Source organism: Xyrauchen texanus, chromosome 7 (assembly GCF_025860055.1).
Source record: "Xyrauchen texanus isolate HMW12.3.18 chromosome 7, RBS_HiC_50CHRs, whole genome shotgun sequence".
Classification (NCBI taxonomy): domain Eukaryota; kingdom Metazoa; phylum Chordata; class Actinopteri; order Cypriniformes; family Catostomidae; genus Xyrauchen; species Xyrauchen texanus.
Window position 1 is genome coordinate 11,890,866 of NC_068282.1, and position 17,856 is coordinate 11,908,721.

General features: G+C 36.9%; 1 protein-coding gene across 9 annotated transcripts in view; it reads left to right on the top strand.

The window, feature by feature from the left end:
- The window catches only part of LOC127646979 (forkhead box protein P1-B-like), a 247,987-nt gene that overhangs the window by 38,056 nt on the left and 192,075 nt on the right, over positions 1-17,856 (top strand). For 6 of the 9 annotated variants that reach the window (XM_052130998.1, XM_052130997.1, XM_052131005.1 and 3 more), the window contains one exon: positions 14,441-14,489. The exons of the other annotated variants lie outside the window; for them this stretch is intronic. The gene's annotated coding sequence lies outside the window, so the exon portion shown is untranslated. The remainder of the gene's footprint in view (positions 1-14,440; positions 14,490-17,856) is intronic. 9 annotated transcript variants of the gene reach the window in all.

Genomic DNA, 17,856 nt, shown 5'->3' on the forward strand with positions numbered 1-17,856 from the left:
TATGGATTATATCTGAGTTGAATTTGTCTCAGAATATCGTAATTTGACAATATAATAATTTTACATAGTTTTCAAACATATTTGCCAAACATGCCGTAGCCTCGTCCCAAATTAATGCTATATGTTGATCCAGAAGTTGACATGTTGGACAGCTCAAACAAACAAGCAACCTTGAACCAACCACATTTTTCCAGGAAACTAACTTTCAAGTAGTTTACATTTTAGATGTCGCTGCAAATGAAACTGAGATTGGAGAAAGTATTTTAACACTGAAAAATACAACAGCAATATATTTATACACACACTGGCGGTCAAAAGTTTGGAATAATGTACAGATGTTGCTCTTATGGAAAGAAATTGGTACTTTTATTCACCAAAGTGGCATTCAGTTGATCACAATATATAGTCAGGACATTAATAATGTGAACAATTACTATTACAAATTGATTTTTTTTTTTTCAGAACTTATTAAAATACTAATAAAAATCCTCCACGTGCAGCAATGACAGCTATGCAGATTCTTGACATTCTAGTTGTCAGTTTGTCCAGATTCTCAGGTGACATTTCACCCCACACTTCCTGTAGCACTTGCCATAGATGTGGCTCTATATACTGTAAGAGCACTTCGGGCACTTCCCACGGACCTTACAGTCTAGCTGATCCCACAAATGCTCAAAGGGGTTAAGATCCATAACACTCTTTTCCAATTATCTCCTGTTTAATGTCTGTGTTTCTTTGTCCACTCTAACCTTACTTTTTGTTTTTCTGTTTCAAAAGAGGCTTTTTCTTTGCAATTCTTCCCATAAGGCCTGCGTCCCTGAGTATTCTCTTTACAGTTGTTCATGAAACTGGTGTTGAGTGGGTAGAATTCAATGAAGCTGTCAGCTGAGGAAATGTTAAGCTTCATTTAATGAAACAAATAGCTTTCAATTGTGTTTGATATAATGCAAGGCAATTGATTTTCTTGTACCAAATTAGCAATTTAGCATGATTACTTGACGATAAGGTGTTGGAGTGATGGCTGCTGGAAATGATTTGATCAAAAATGTCTTTTTTCAAATAGTTTTATTACAGTACCATTAGAAGTTATTTAATGACTTTAAAAATGTAATGATAAAATAGTTTCCTTGCACCTTAAATACTTGTGTACTCCACTAAATCATTCATTTAAATGAAGTTTTTAAAGGGTCCAAGGTGAAATCTATTTTTTACAAATCGCAAATTTTAAGTACAAAGTTTTCTCATGGTTACACCAAATGACCAGAACCAAATGGACCTTTTAATAAAAATTTAAATATATTCATATTTTATGATAAGACAGAGTTATTATTCATTTTTAAAACTTCACATTCTTGCGGGTCTAAAGAGGTCTTTTCTGTTTTTATTATATTTTTCACATTACAACAAAATTGCTACCTACTTGTTGGTTGCACCACAAGACTTTGATTTGGTGGACAATTAAAAAAAAAATTAAATAAATAAAAAAAAAAAAAATAAATATATATATATATATATATATATATATATATAAATAAATCATATTTTATACTTAATTGGTTTCACTGCTTATTTTTTTTAAAGAAAAAATTAAAAAAGTTTATTCATGCCAACATTTATTTTTTTCAAGATTTTCAGCTTTTAATGTGAGTTATACCACTTGACATTTTATACATTAAGCCCCAGGAAAAATATAAAAATATATAAAAAAAATTAACTGAGAACATGTTCATCATAGAATATGTGTATTCAAGTAATTGTTTTGTGTGAATTGCATTTGTAATGTATTTTTTTATAATTTATAAAAGATGTGGACAAAAAAATTAGCATCACGTCACACATATACCTTAACAATCAGTGTAAAATTTTAGTGAAAAGGTACGATGTCAGATTTAGGTCATTGTGAAAGAGTTCAGGCTTAGACCGAGAGAATCACTCTCAACAAGATGGAGAATTAGTTTTGGTAAGGCCAAGAAAACTCATAATCTTAACAGATGCCACCTCATGCATCACGTCGCCATTCCCACAGCTCCAGATAACTAGTCCACTATCATGCCGATGATAATCGCACCATCCCACTGTATTCAAATGTAGTGTATATTAAAAACACTTGCACTCCCCTCTTATCAGATTACCATGCCTTATGATTGGTCTTTCTTTGGCCTCTTTATTTAATAGAAGATTCCTTTCTGCTTTGAGATGCCAGAGAGTGTTACATCACTGTGCTTGAGCCCTGTTATCTGTGTTGAGGCCTGCTCTTGTAATGGGCTTTATTGATCTAAACAACATCAGGCTCGCCGTGATGTTATTAAGGTGAAGATAACTTCACTGTAACTTCCACTCAAACAATGTATTAGTGTTTTATTGGGTTTAAATAACTTTGGCTTTTAGACGCTAATGCAGCCGGTTAGTCACCCCTCGCTCTTTATGGCTGTGAGATCTTAATAAAGCTTTTCCTTTTTACATCCTGCAGTGTGTGTGTTTGTATGTGTGTGTGAGAGAGAACAGGAGATGCCTAGTGCTTGCTGGGAAGTTTTGTGCAGCTTTAGTAAACAGCAGGAACTCTTAATAATCAGGGTAATTATACATTGGTGGTATCTGTATTAATTGTCACGTAATCTAACCACATATCGCTTCGACTTTGACCTTTTACACTTGATCTACATGCTGCTTTTTTGTCAAAGGAATTTATACTTTATACATGTTCTAACCAGGCATGACACAGTACGTTTCCATTAACAAGCCATTTGTCTGATAACAAATACGCAGAACTGCTTTTTACTTATAGCCTTATTTCTGTCTGAAGACACAAAGTAAATCATTCATCAATAACCATTGAATGTGAGCAGAATACTTTAAGAATAATATTAGTCAACAAAGAATTATTTATACCTATTTTATTGACAATATACACTCACTGAGCACTATTAGAAATACCTGTACACCTACTTATTCACGCAATTTATATAATCAGCCAATCATGTGGCTTCAGTTAATGTTCACATCAACCATCAGCATGGGGAACATTTTTGATCTCAGTAATTTCAGAAGGCTGGCTTGAGTAATTCTGTAACTGCTGATCTCCTGGGATTTTCACGCACAGCAGTCTCTAAAAGTTACTCGGAATGGTGCCAAAAACAAATGGGAAAAAAAAAAACATCCAGTGAGTGGCAGTTAAAAAAAATGCCTTGTTGATGAGAGAGGTCAACGTAGAATGGCCAAACTGGTTTGAGCTGACAGAAATGCTACGGTAACTCTGATAACCACTCTGTACAATTGTAGTGAGCAGAACAGCATCTCCAATGCAAAACATGTCAAGCCTTAATATGAATGGGCTACAACAGCAGAAGACCACGTTCGGCTCTTTATTAGGACCATAGTGTTACTTATAAAGTGCTTAAAGAGTGTATACTTGTCCAAGGCTCTTTACTTCAATGTAACCTAAAATGTTACATTTTTGTAATCTAAGACTTTGAACAATTTTGCACAGTTAATCTTCGTTTTTATGTTTAACTTTATTGGTAAACTCAATATTAAAGAACCGATTACGTGAAAATGTGTAAATATTGGTTAATATATCAATCAAACCGATTTTCAGTTCATCTAATTTTGGACCAATTTAATTGTTGGAGGGGCTTCTTGCCGCAATACCACAGATAAAAAAAAGCCAAGTGATCGACAAGATGTCAAACTGTTAAGTATAAAAAACCTTAGATATACATGGAAGAGATGGCTTTTATCACTTGTCACTTAATCATATTGTGTCTGGTTAGGACATGATGTAAGAATTATTTATGGTTTTATTGTAATGTATTAACCATTTTTCACAGGGAACTTTTTAATGGATGTTCAGATGTGTTTTTTGTCTTCCAAGGGCACACTGAATCCAATATTTATGAAATAACGATCCCATTCATCTACAGGCATATTTTCTGTGGGAAATTTAATTTGCAGCTATTTAAAGCCATGCGTTTGGTAATGAATTATTTTGTCATCCTGCTTCTGAGATTCATCTTTAATAACTGTAACAATTATTTTATATATATATATATATATATATATATATATATATATATATATATATATATATATATATATATATAAAAGAGAAAAAGTCTCCACAAGGTCTACAACAAGGATTCCCATTAGGTGGGTATTATTACCCCTGCTGTGCTTTCAGTCAAACATCCCGGCATAAATTGCAATATGTCAACAATGTTTGCATTAAATTTAAGCAGTCATATTTACCAATTTTTTTCTCGCTCCCTACTACTGACACATTTAGATGTATTATAAAGATCAAATACAGTTCCAGATCTGATAGGATGCTTATTGAACGTTTACCTCAGTGCTGACTTTTAATAAAGAAATAATATTGAATTTGTATGCCATTTTTTTAATATAATTTTTTTTTTTTAAGGCTGAAGCCATCTGTATTGTTGTTTGAGAAGTTCGAGTAGTGAACAGACTTCTAAACACGCCTTGAATGATGCCTAAAATTTTGGGTCTAGATGTGTGCTATTAGAAAGATGAGACCCGGCAATAGCACGAGCAAACACATTCTGTAGACTTGCACCATCTCATTTTAGACTGTTGCAGCCTCTGTACCAGTCACTGTAAGGAAAGACTAAGGATATTTTTTTAACATTCAATAAATCGTTTAAGAAACTATCGGACGATTAATAGGTTATCGGTCTCTGCAACCACCTTAGTTATCAGTATCTGAAAAATCCAATATCAGTAAACTCTATTACAAACTTGTATGACTTGTTGTTTTACTGTGGAACAAAAACAATGTTTAGTGAAAAAACATTAGCCTCAGTCACCATTTACTTTCATTGCAGTGAGTAAATGGTGACATAGTTTATTTTGGGTGAACTATACTTTTAAATAGAAACTGATCAAAAGCTGCTTTAAAAACCTCAAATCACTGCTGTCCACAATAAAAAGCCAGACTTTTGGCATATTCAAGGCAAAACCAGCATGACAGTATAACAAATGTAACAATGTCTGTCCCTCAAGGAAGTTGTAGCATTCCAATCACAAACACATACATGTAATACCCATTTAAATGCTTCCCCAGTTTTTGCTGAAGTTTCTAAAAAGTTCCACTGCATATGGAGCCATTCATGAACATTGAAACCGACCGTTGTAGCCTGCGTTCCGCTTTTTGCCACAACACACTGTACACAAACAGAATGTTTATTGCTTGCTAAGTTGAACCTCTCCTTGTCTGAGACAGAAGCGAAATTGCTGAATGTGAGGTAATCAGTTATTTCAGTTTTACCACTTCCTTAAAACTCCTGCTATTACTCACAGTGATACGTTTCCAAAGAAAACCTACAACACTCCTGTAGCTATGATGGTTTGGTGGATTTATGTAAATCAAATATTTAGCCAAATTATAAACTGAAGTGCAGACTATGATTATCTGGACCTTGAATTAAATTGTTCACGGTGTCGGGGAGAGAGCAAATGTAGGGGGAGGACGGTTTGTTTCTAAAGTCAGTTTTCGCTAAGGCAGTTATCACTATTGCTATTGCTTACACTTGGGATTAGGAATTTGAACAAACACTGCTTAACACAGCCTAGTGGTCTTTTCTAGGGATGGTTCATTAAAGGGTTGGTTCACCCAAAAAAAAAATAAAAAAAAATCTCTCATCATTTACTCACCCTTATGCCATCCCAGATGTGTTTTACTTTCTTGTATTGAACACAAACAAATATTATTAGAAGAGTATTTCAGCTCTTTTGGCCCATTAAATGTAAATTAATGGTGGCAAGAATTTTGAAGCTCCCAAAAGGACATAAGGGCAACATCAAAATAATCCATAGGACTCTAGTAGTTAAATCCATATCTTCAGAAGCGATATGATATGAATCAAATCAATATTTAAGTCCAGTTTTACTATAAATTCTCCTCCCTGCCCAGTAGTTGGTGATATGCACGAAGAATGTGAATTGCAAATATGAATCTGTTTCTGACCCTCACCTATCATATCTTCAGAAAACATGGATTATACACCACTGGAGTTGTAGGGATTACAATTATGCTGCCTTTATATTCCTTTTGGACCTTCAATGTTCTGGCCACCATTCACTTGCATTGTGAGGACCTACAGAGCTTAAATATTCTTCAAAAAAAATTAGTTTTATTTGTGTTCTGCAGAAGAAAGTAAGTCATACACATCTGGGATGCCATGAGGGTGAGTAAATGATGAGAGAATTTTCATTTTTGGGTGAACTATCCCTTTAACATTTCTTATATATATATACAGTATATATATTAGTGTGTGTGTGTGTGTGTGTGTATATGTATGTGTGTGTGTGTGTGTGTGTGTGTGTGTGTGTGTGTGTGTGTGTATGTAAACAAAAATCTCATTACTTGGTAGGTCCTCGTGGTGGCGCGGTTACGTCAATCCGGGTGGCAGAGAACAAGTCTCAGTTGCCTTGCTTCTCATCACGTAGCCCGTTGTGCAGGACAACACGGAGACTCACATCATGTGGAGGCTCATGCTATTTTCCGTGATCCACGCACAACTTGCCAGGCGCCCCATTGAGAGCTAGAACAATTAATCGTGACCACGAGGAGGTTACCCCATTTGACTCTACCCTCCCTAGCAATCGGGCCAATTCGGTTGCTTAAGAGACCTGACTGGAGTCACTCAGCACACCATGGATTCGAACTTGTGACTATCGGTGGTAGTCAGCGTCAATAGTCTCTGATCTACCCAGGCCCCCCTTTTAACAATTGTTGTAGTACTTTTTAATAAGAAATATTGGGAAATAAGAAAGACAATTGTCTACAACCATTTATTGTCAAATGTTGAGATCATTTCAGATTTCAACTGAGCAGATAGGGGAGTTATGTGACTTTTTAATGCTTTTTCAAAGACTTTTTAAAGGCATAAATGCAATCCAATAATAGATCCCACTGTAACTATTTAATAAATAACAAAACCTGAAGAAGCACAAATTTGCATATTTCATTCATTTATTCAAATAAAAATCCAATTTCACAGGGGCTGTGCTGTTGCTGGATAGCAAAGCAAGAAACTCTGTTAGAGTATTTTAGAATGGTGTTCAGTCCACATTGGTGGAAAATGCACGTTCAAGAATTGTTAACGGAATCAAAAGTCATGAAAATAATTCGGTAAATTATTTTTTTTCATCTCTTGACCACATTCATTACGGTCACATTACCGTAACATTAGAAACAATGTCTTTTTATACTCCATGTTACAGTTTACTGTCTAATTTAGCCCCTCTCATCATACTCCGTTGGCTAACTACCAAACCACCGTTCCAACACCTTCTCTGTTTTTGTGTTTTCCTTAGATGATTTATGGTGGTGTAGGAAGTTCTGGCAAATTTCACAAAAGCCTCACTTTCCTTATGGTTAGTTTTTGTAGAACATGCTACCCAATAAGCAAAAATGGTCACAGGTAGAGATCTCAAGAAGAATAGTGTGAGGCCATTGTCACTGGGTGGTACAACGTGGTAAAGTTTGACCCTTTCATCTTTTAAATTTCAAACACTCCCATCTCGTGACCAACTTCATTACCATCACATGATCTTCATTAACGCAGTCATATTTCATTTCAGTTCATACTCTGAGTCACGGTAATCTGCTAAATGTAGCTACCTCTCTCGCCATATTGCTTTACCGTTTAACACTTTTTTCACTTCTTCAAGGACAAATGGTGTACATGAAGGCAGATCTCCTTGAGAAAGTCCCCAAGCTCTCCTGAAGCAGCAGATCCCTTTTCAGAGCCAGCTGCTCTTTCAGATAAACTCTGCGCCGTGCTCGCAGATTCTTTTAATATGATTCCGAAGGGTCGGACTCAAGAGAATAGATGCAAAACAAGCGTGCCAGGAGAAAGAGAGCATTGAATTGTTTATCAGCTGGCCCTCATAGTGCCGCAGCACTTTTTTTAGTAGGCGTCCCACTCATTCATGAGCAGATGTTCAGCGCAGGACCGAGCTGCAGTTAGCGTGAACTCTGCTGCCCTCTCAGCCGTTGGCTGCAAGGACGTTGGCAGCAATCCCGGCTTTTGAGAATTCATTCCCGGCAAAAAGCGATGTACACCACCTCGCCCATGCCACTTTTTTTAGCCGCTTTGCCCAGCCCAGGAGCCAGCCAGAGATGGAGGAGGGGTTTACTGTGACAGGCCATCAGTCTTCTATCTGACACTGATGAAAGACTCTCCTAGGTCAGCTCTGGGGACAGGGCCCCAAAAATTCCCGAAGACAATTTTGCTCAAGTTTATCATACATTTTTGTATGATGTCCTCTGTATGAAAATATGCCACCTGGCAAGAAAACAAAAGTGACCACTTCTGGTGGAAGTCAATTGGGTCTTCCCATGAAGGTACCCTTGAAAGAGGGAATTGAATTTCCATATCAGTTTTCTAAACCTGGTCTTGGAGTTCCCCCATCACTACACATTTCGGATGTCTCCCTAATTTAATACGCCTAATTAAACTCATCAGCTTGTTATTAGTGGCTTCATGTCCTGTATTGGGTATGTCAAATAAAGGTAGACATCCAAAATGTGCAGTGTTTGTGGAATTTCAGGGACAGGATTAGGAAACTCTGCAGTGTAAGGGATAATCTGCGGTCAGCCAGTCATTATCGGGTGTCATTGACAGGGTGGTCAGGACCCTGACACTGCAGAGAGGTTTATTTAGCAATAATAATCGTATAAATGTACATTATACCACTTATTACATGGCTACCTACCAATAAAGAAATATTTGAATGTGAAATATTGATTTGCGTTGAAATTGCATTATTAGCCTATGTGAAGAAAGAGACAGTGGGATCTCCAGTAACAGCTGAATTCCACTTCCAGTTTGTGTCAATTTTCTGTTGGCGTTTATTTAGCCAAATTGAACTGCTCATTATCTGGCCTATTACAAGAGTACTTGTAATTTTTGTGTCCATGTTGGTTTCACAAAAAAAAAAGTAAACCTCTTCAACTAATAGAACCTGCAAACCTGCTGGCTTGTCCAAAAGGGGGGTGCTATGTCAAATCAAGTGGAGTTTTATTTATTTGATTTTATTTTGACAACATACACTCACCTAAAGGATTATTAGGAACACCTGTTCAATTTCTCATTAATGCAATTATCTAATCAACCAATCACATAGCAGTTGCTTCAATGCATTTAGGGGTGTGGTCCTGGTCAAGACAATCTCCTGAACTCCAAACTGAATGTCAGAATGGGAAAGAAAGGTGATTTAAGCAATTTTGAGCGTGGCATGGTTGTTGGTGCCAGACAGGCCGGTCTGAGTATTTCACAATCTGCTCAGTTACTGGGATTTTCATGCACAACCATTTCTAGGGTTTACAAAGAATGGTGTGATAAGGGAAAAACATCCAGTATGCGGCAGTCCTGTGGGCGAAAATGCCTTGTTGATGCTAGAGGTCAGAGGAGAATGGGCCGACTGATTCAAGCTGATAGAAGAGCAACTTTGCCTGAAATAACCACTCGTTACAACCGAGGTATGCAGCAAAGCATTTGTGAAGCCACAACACGCACAACCTTGAGGCGGATGGGCTACAACAGCAGAAGACCCCACCGGGTATCACTCATCTCCACTACAAATAGGAAAAAGAGGCTACAATTTGCAAGAGCTCACCAAAATTGGACCGTTGAAGACTGGAAAAATGTTGCCTGGTCTGATGAGTCTTGATTTCTGTTGAGACATTCAGATGGTAGAGTCAGAATTTGGCGTAAACAGAATGAGAACATGGATCCATCATGCCTTGTTACCACTGTGCAGGCTGGTGGTGGTGGTGTAATGGTGTGGGGGATGTTTTCTTGGCACACTTTAGGCCCCTTAGTGCCAATTGGGCATCGTTTAAATGCCACGGCCTACCTGAGCATTGTTTCTGACCATGTCCATCCCTTTATGGCCACCATGTACCCATCCTCTGATGGCTACTTCCAGCAGGATAATGCACCATGTCACAAAGCTCGAATCATTTCAAATTGGTTTCTTGAACATGACAATGAGTTCACTGTACTAAAATGGCCCCCACAGTCACCAGATCTCAACCCAATAGAGCATCTTTGGGATGTGGTGGAACGGGAGCTTCGTGCCCTGGATGTGCATCCCACAAATCTCCATCAACTGCAAGATGCTATCCTATCAATATGGGCCAACATTTCTAAAGAATGCTTTCAGCCCCTTGTTGAATCAATGCCACGTAGAATTAAGGCAGTTCTGAAGGCAAAAGGGGGTCAAACACAGTATTAGTATGGTGTTCCTAATAATCCTTTAGGTGAGTGTACATAGTTTCAAAGCAGCTTTACAGTAAATTATGCATGAACAGAAAATGGAACTGTAAAATCTATTAAGTCTTACAGTCATCATTGTTTAGTTTGATTAAATATGATTGTAAATTGTGTATAAAAATTGAGTGAGCAAGGCGACTGTGGCAAGGAACACAAAACTCCATGTTGGTTAATGGAAAAAATAACCAAGGCTCACTGTGGGAGCCAGTTCCCCTTTAGCTAAACGGCATGAATATAATGCCAATATTAGTTATTTATATGCTCTGCGGGTCATGGTTTAAAATTAGTAAACTTTGTAAGTGTTAAGGGCCAGTGTTTAAAAAAGATTTTGTATGATCTTTAAGATTAAAGACTAATGTCTTTTTAAAGGCCATCCTGGATTAACTGCTTTACAAAGTTTACAATGATGCATTGCCCTTTGTTAGTTGGCTGTTTTAGGCTTTTGTTGGCAAATAATTGAAAGTCCATGTATTTAATTTTAAGAGTTTAGTCCATCATTAGACCAAGGTGATGCAGGCATATATCAGTGAGGTTCATTGCAGTTCGACCAGCAGGTCATTTTTGGTGAGGTCTATCTATATGTCCAAGGTTCAAGCAGTGGCATATGAATTATCCCATGTCTTATAGTTGGAGTTGGCAAGTCCATCGTAAAAGACTGAAGTGATGTCTGGCTAGCACCAGCTGCATTTAGTCATCACTCAGAGACACGTAGCAGTGGAGCACAACACCAAGCAGGAATGGAGTTGGATCTGGCCGGATCTGGCCGGATCTGGTAACCTCAGGATATGAGTCCCGAGGTTGAGACAGGGAAACAAATCTAATAATATTAGCGTAGATACCATTTATTTTATAGAATTCATATGTCGCGTAAAATGTTTACTCTTTAAATGGTTAAGTCTCTGAATACAAAAGTCAGGCATATAGGGTATCATTTGAAAGTTTAGATCTTTATTTTTTTATAGATTACCATTACTTCTATATTTATCTTACATAAAATAACAAAATAAAGCCTGAAATCATTTGCATTGCAAATCAGTGCCACCTAGAGGACATCTGGTAGAAATATTTCAAATCATATATCATCAGAAATGGGACTCTGCAGTTTATTCACTTAATACCACAGTTCAAAGAATCACAAAGTGAAATAAAATATCTGTGAAACATAAATACAAACGTCTCTTATGAGCTGATCGCTGCTTATATCTTAGATATCCAAAACAAAATATGCGGTCTACTATCGACTATTAATGATCAAATCACAGCTTTCAATGACATCTAGATTGAGCTTCTAGTCCACTCAGAGGCTATTTGATGAAACATGTGGGGGTGGGGGTGTAAAGGGGTCCTCTCAATTGTTTTTTCCGTTATTGTTTTATTTGCTTAAGTTTTCCAAATATGAATATATTCATATTTTAAAACAAAATTGTTTCACTGCTTTTTTTATTTCTTTTTTTAACAAATAATAGCAAATAATTATTCTGCTCTACTTATGCCAACATTTCATATGTTTCACATGCCCAATTCCCAGTACTTAGAAGATCCTCGTGGTGGCTTGTTGTGCATGACACAGCGGAGACTCACAACATGTGGAGGCTCATGCTATTCTCCGAGATCCACGCACAACTTGCCTCACGCCCCATTGAGAGCAAGAACCACTAAACCTGACCACGAGGAGGAATGCGATTCTACCCTCCCTAGCAACCGGGCCAATTTGGTTGCATAGGAGACCTGGCTGGAGTCATTCCACACGTCCTGGATTCAAACTCGTGATTCCAGGGGTGGTAGTCGGCATCAATACTCGCTGATCTACCCAGGGCCCCCAACATTTCCTTTTTTTTTTTAAATGTCAGCTTTTAATGAGACTTTAATGTTGTTTGTGCTGTTTATGGATGGTTACACCACATGTCATTTTTGACTTTAAGACACAAAAAAACAACAACTTTAAACTCAGTAATTGTTTTGTGTGAATTGCATTTTTTTAATGTATTTTTGAATAATTTAATACAAGAGTCACGTCATTGACCCAGGAATGTCCTGGTCAAATCCTTTTTGTTACATTTAAAGCAGAGCTTTTGGGATGGCCCTAACATTTTTTACACACTTTTGCTAATGTTTATCTTTAGTTTTATATGATGTTCTCTGTATGAACATACACATGTACTTGGCATGAAAATTAATCTGCCTTTGTAGAAGAAAAGCAACCACTTCTGGTGCAAGTCTTTGCATCAGTTGGGTCTTTTCCTGAAGGTACCCTTGAAAGAGGGAATTGCTTTATCAGATTAAGGCAGTTTGTTTCAGCGAATGTACTGGTCAAAATCTGGTCTCTATGTTAAAGCCCAGCTGCTGCTGTGGTTAGCCAGGTGGTTCGGTTAGCTTGGTGACCTCAATGCACCCAAGAGATTTAAAAAAAACAACCAATACATATAAAGTATTATTGTTTCATTTACATAACACCATTATGTTCATGTTGCCTTTTTTTCATTACAAGCTTTGCATTTAAACCAGCATACGTTCTCCATAGAAAGTGTGAAATGTTTATCTTCCCTTTCGTTGCAGTGGATGTGTGGCAGTAATTGAAGGATGGTGACGTTTTACAATTTTCTTTTTTTTTTTCTTTGTTCTTCTACTTCATGCACTTGTTTCTTCAGCACGTCTTCTACTTCACACTATCTAATTGGCCATTTTCAGGTTGGGTTTATGAGAGCAAAACTAATTAGTGTTTCTAAATTCAGAGAGAGAGGGAGAGAATGAGAGAGAGAGAAAAAAGGAAAACATGGCTGAATTGATTGTTCTGGTTTCCTCTCTGGTGTCCTGTCTGGTGTCAGGCTCATAACAATGAAATAAAGACTAATCACTTTCAAATTGCTCCTTTTTTTTTAACCAACAGTGAATGTCACTCTCTCTCCTGGCATTTTGTTTGGCACCATCACATGCCTGGTAAAAAAAGTATGTGCTTGCCCTCTTTACAAACTTTTTCCTTTGTATTTCGTGGGAAGGCTTTGCAGAGAAAAAACAATGCGGGGTGTTTTTAGGTGGGGTTGTTTCTTCTTTTGATTCGGAACGTCCTGGTGACAGATCGGGGAGGGTGGAGAGTTTAGAGTAGCATTGACTTTTCGCCCGTTACCTTTATTCAGAGAAATCCAGCTGCAGCGTGCCCTCAGGAAGCCCACCGCGGGGAGCACACACACATATGCACACACACACACACACACACACACACACACACACACACACACACCGGCCCCCAAAAAGAAAGCCTGTTTGAGTTGGCAGACGCTTTCCTCTCTGGGAACTTTTGCTGCCTCTGCAAGAATGACACTAGTGGTGACTGCGCTGGCCAGGCGGCCCACCATTCTGCTAACCAGGATATGCATTTTCCACCTCTCTCAGGAAACACATTTTTGCCTCTCCCTCCCATAAGTGACAATAGAATGAGTGAAGATGAGTGACTGGTATAAATCCGTTGGGGATTGGGCTAATCTGAGACCAGTAGCGGTCCCCCAACACCAACACTTCCACTGGGCTTTCATTTTATATTGAATAAAAAAAGTTTATAGGTCAGTTTAACAATGTGCCATAAAGCTTGCACTATTTATATTTTTCCACCTTGCGCCAGAGGGATTTACGTAGTGAGGGCCAGTAATTAAGAAGCTGCGGATACAGGGTTAGGGAGGAAGAGTGCTTAAATGCAATTAGAGCATCTATGTGAATCAATTTGAACCCAATTACAGTTTTCTTGAATGTGCTATTATTTGTTGAATCAAGGGAATTTTGCCCTTTTAAGATGCTAAAAATGTGTTGCGAGATTATTTAAACGAGGTGTAAAAATAAACGACGGATACAAGTAATGAACAGACGTTTCAAAGTGACCTCTCTCCTTCCCCTGTTATCTTGTTCTCCTCACAAGAACAAAACTCCATTTGATTTGTCTGGAGATGAAGCTATCACAATATCGGCTGGATAATTAGCACAAACTGTCATATTTTTTATTTTTTTTTGGTAACTGGATGTGGAGCACCAGTCTCTGATGATTCAATGTTTCCTCATGTTTTTCTTTTCTGTCCTTCTCTCGTTTTTCTTGTCTCTTCCATCATTACTCTGTCTATCATTACTCTTTCTATCTGCTGTCTGTTCTGCAGGCAGAAGATTCCAGTGGTCCAGCCCTTTGGATGCTGAGAATTCAGAACGGTATGTGTTAGAGTTTAAATAGCAAGTACATTGGCCCCAAAATGTGCTAAGTCACACTTAAAAATGAATTTTATTGCATTAGATGGCAAAATATTAAATCAAGTGGCATCTTCAAAAAGTCCTTTTAACCAACTGGTCTCAAGGTCATTTTTTGGATGTTTGGAGTCCGTGCCAGATCATGGTTCCGAATTTTGTACAGTATATCTCTTGTTTTATCATTTAAAACTTTTGTTACATGTTGCTTTAAAAGTGTGTTTGTGCACACAAGCTTTCTTTAAAATAAATGACATTTGGTTGGATATTTTATCTAATTATATTTATGCGTGGAAAGTAAAAAAAAAATGTAAAATGTGGTTTTATTGTCCAAATGCTTTTTTGGGGGACATTGTTTGTACTGTACCATTATTACATGCCTTTGGTGATTTTGCTTTAAAATTGCATCGGAAGTATGGCTTTTCCTAAAATTCCATATGGAATGCAGCAATTATATTTTTAACCCTTAAATGCATGGGAATTTCACCAAACATTCCTACATATTCAGTTCTTTAGAGACTCAGCAGTTATATCTATTACAAATAGATCTACAAAATGCCTAGATGTTGTACAATTTTCTAAATATTTTTTAGACTGTTAGAAAATAATAGAATAACATATATATTTTGATGTTTTGTTTTTCATATATCAAAGAGAAAGTGCTACAAATTAGGAAAAATCTAGAACAGGATTCGTTACTTTCAGACTGAAATTTCTGGCTGTCAAAAACACATAAGCTACACAAGTATTTTCTCAGGCATTTATTGTGTATAAATATATGCACAACTTACATAATTTCAGACAGTAGACAATAATCACATTATACTTGCTGTAGTTTACTTCCATGTTGTTTCGTCATCATATAGCAATGTCAAATGTAAATCAAGTTAATCACTGAAACAAAAGCAACACCTTAAGAAATAGCATGCATAATAAGTTTGTGTAACCGTATATGTGATACTGATAATTTAGCACTGTTGCACAGAAAATCATCGTGATATAGTGTTTATTAGTATTGATATAGTACTCATTTCTCTTGTAATCAACAAAAAAAATAGATATCATGTGATAGTAAACTTTATTAATCAAATAATCCAAAACATATTTAAAAAAAACAACTCTTCCATATCAAGGATCTCTAATGACCCTATACACATTTGGTACTCAAAAATGTTTGAGGTAAAGGGTGTGAAATGGGGTCCCGGGTCACTAAAGACCCATATATGCGTTTATGGGTTAATATACAAACAAATGATCTATATTAATTGCATTTCACTCTGTGCATTTCAATATTTTAGTGAATAAAAGTGTCAAATATCATCAATTTTGCGCTGTTTATTTTGTTCAACATGAATATGTCCACTTGGACGCTGTGCTTCTCTTTAAGTCTACGAGATCTTTTTGTGATCACTATATGCATTGGATCTGCATCTGAGTAAAAATATGAATGTGATGTGATGTACGTGATTGACAGCGAATTAAATTTAAAAACACAGCTCTTGAGTGCAGAGTGTTTGCCGGCTCGGAGATATATGCATGATTATTTGCCATCGAACTTAACGGATATATATCAGCATTCATAATCTGATATTTTGCCTATTTTGTTGCAGTTTTGAGCTTGGCTAAGAATTTAGAAATTAGTAGCAGTAGCAGTCTGAGCAGCTTTTGGTAGAAACAGTGCAGATACAAAAAAACAATAGTGCTTCCCCAATTTTGATAGCCACCACTATTAGATGCAAATTAAAAATACATCTGTTGAAAAGCGCTTGCCATTTATATGCCTTTCGGCATGCAATTAGAGTGTCCACATTATTGGATGTGTTTAAGCTGATCCATTTTAAGAAACTTGAATTTCTCAGTTTGAGTGTACTGTCACTTTGACCCAAGTGTCACAAGGCCTTCGCTTCCTGTGTGATGTGTAAACACAACAAATAAACCATGACTTTGCCCACACACATACTGCCAGGCTATGTTCAAACCCTCTAGTTTACGGTAAACATTCATATATGACCTTTAGTCACCAAAAAACATTGTGGCACATGACATACCATTTTAGTGTTTATTTATAGTATATTCTAGAGGGATAGTTAACCCCAAAATGAAATGTTAATTTAATAACCCTCACGTTGTTCCAAAGTCCAAAAGATTTTATTAGAAAGATTTTAAATGAGGCAGCATGTAAGCTTCAGTCACCATTCACTTTCATTGCATCTTGTTTCATTTCAAGGAATGTAAATGGTGACTGAGGCTAACATTCTGCCTAATATCTCCTTTTGTGTTCTGTGGAGGAAATTTGGAAATTAGTGTGAATACATAATGGCATAATTTTCATTTTTGAGTGTATTATACCTTTGAAACATGTGCTAAACATACATTAACCCAGAGTATACCCAAAAGTCACTTTTGACTATGTTTTAGTAAATTTTTGTTGCATTGAATGGCACTTGGACTGTTTCTCTGTTATCGCATTGCATGCATTTCATATTTAATGGAGCTACTGCAAAGACTGTAGTCCAACCAGCCCACCAACAATGTTATAGAGAAGTACTTCTAACAGTTACGCCCGCTTGCAAAACTGTGTACGTTACAGATTGATAGTAAATGGAAAACATGAATGTAAATTGTGTCATTTGATAATGTAAATGGAGAGCCGAGCTATTTTCCCCCGCCCCCGTAAAGAAATCAGCCCTATTTACATAGTCAGTTGTGCTTATGAGACTTATGGAAATCAATCTCTTGTCATTTTCCAACTACACAATTTCACGGTAGTTCAGAGATCACCGATTTGAAAGTCAATACGTTGACATTGGCTCGGATCCATGTGAGCAACATGAATTAAACATAACAAACACAAAAACACGCTCTTATGACAAACTTTTTCATGAGTTGTAATGCATTAATCCTGTATGCAACGCAAATGAACCCAAACTGTACAAATATTTCCTCTTGAATATTGATTTGTGGGGCAATTTGCAGGGAAATGCAGCTTTTTTTGAAGTTACAAACTTGTGGCAATCTGAGTTAAAAAGCACTCCAAATACATTTAAGTGCAGGTTATTATTTAGTTATTCTGATTTATGACTAACTGAAAGCGAAAGCAGGTTAATTCAGATTTTTTTTCTTTCCTTTATCTGAACTCCTTGTAGGTTTATTCCATTAACGTGTACTTTGCAGTGTCCACTATTTGACTAAGTGGCCAGCGAGGCCGCAGTGACGCGAATTATTGAAGTGTATCAACGCTTAAATGTCTTGGATGTGGTTTACCACTTTCTTTTAAAAGCACTTTTAGGACTTCTGATTGCTTCTTGCATGTTGTAGATTGGTTATGACTAAT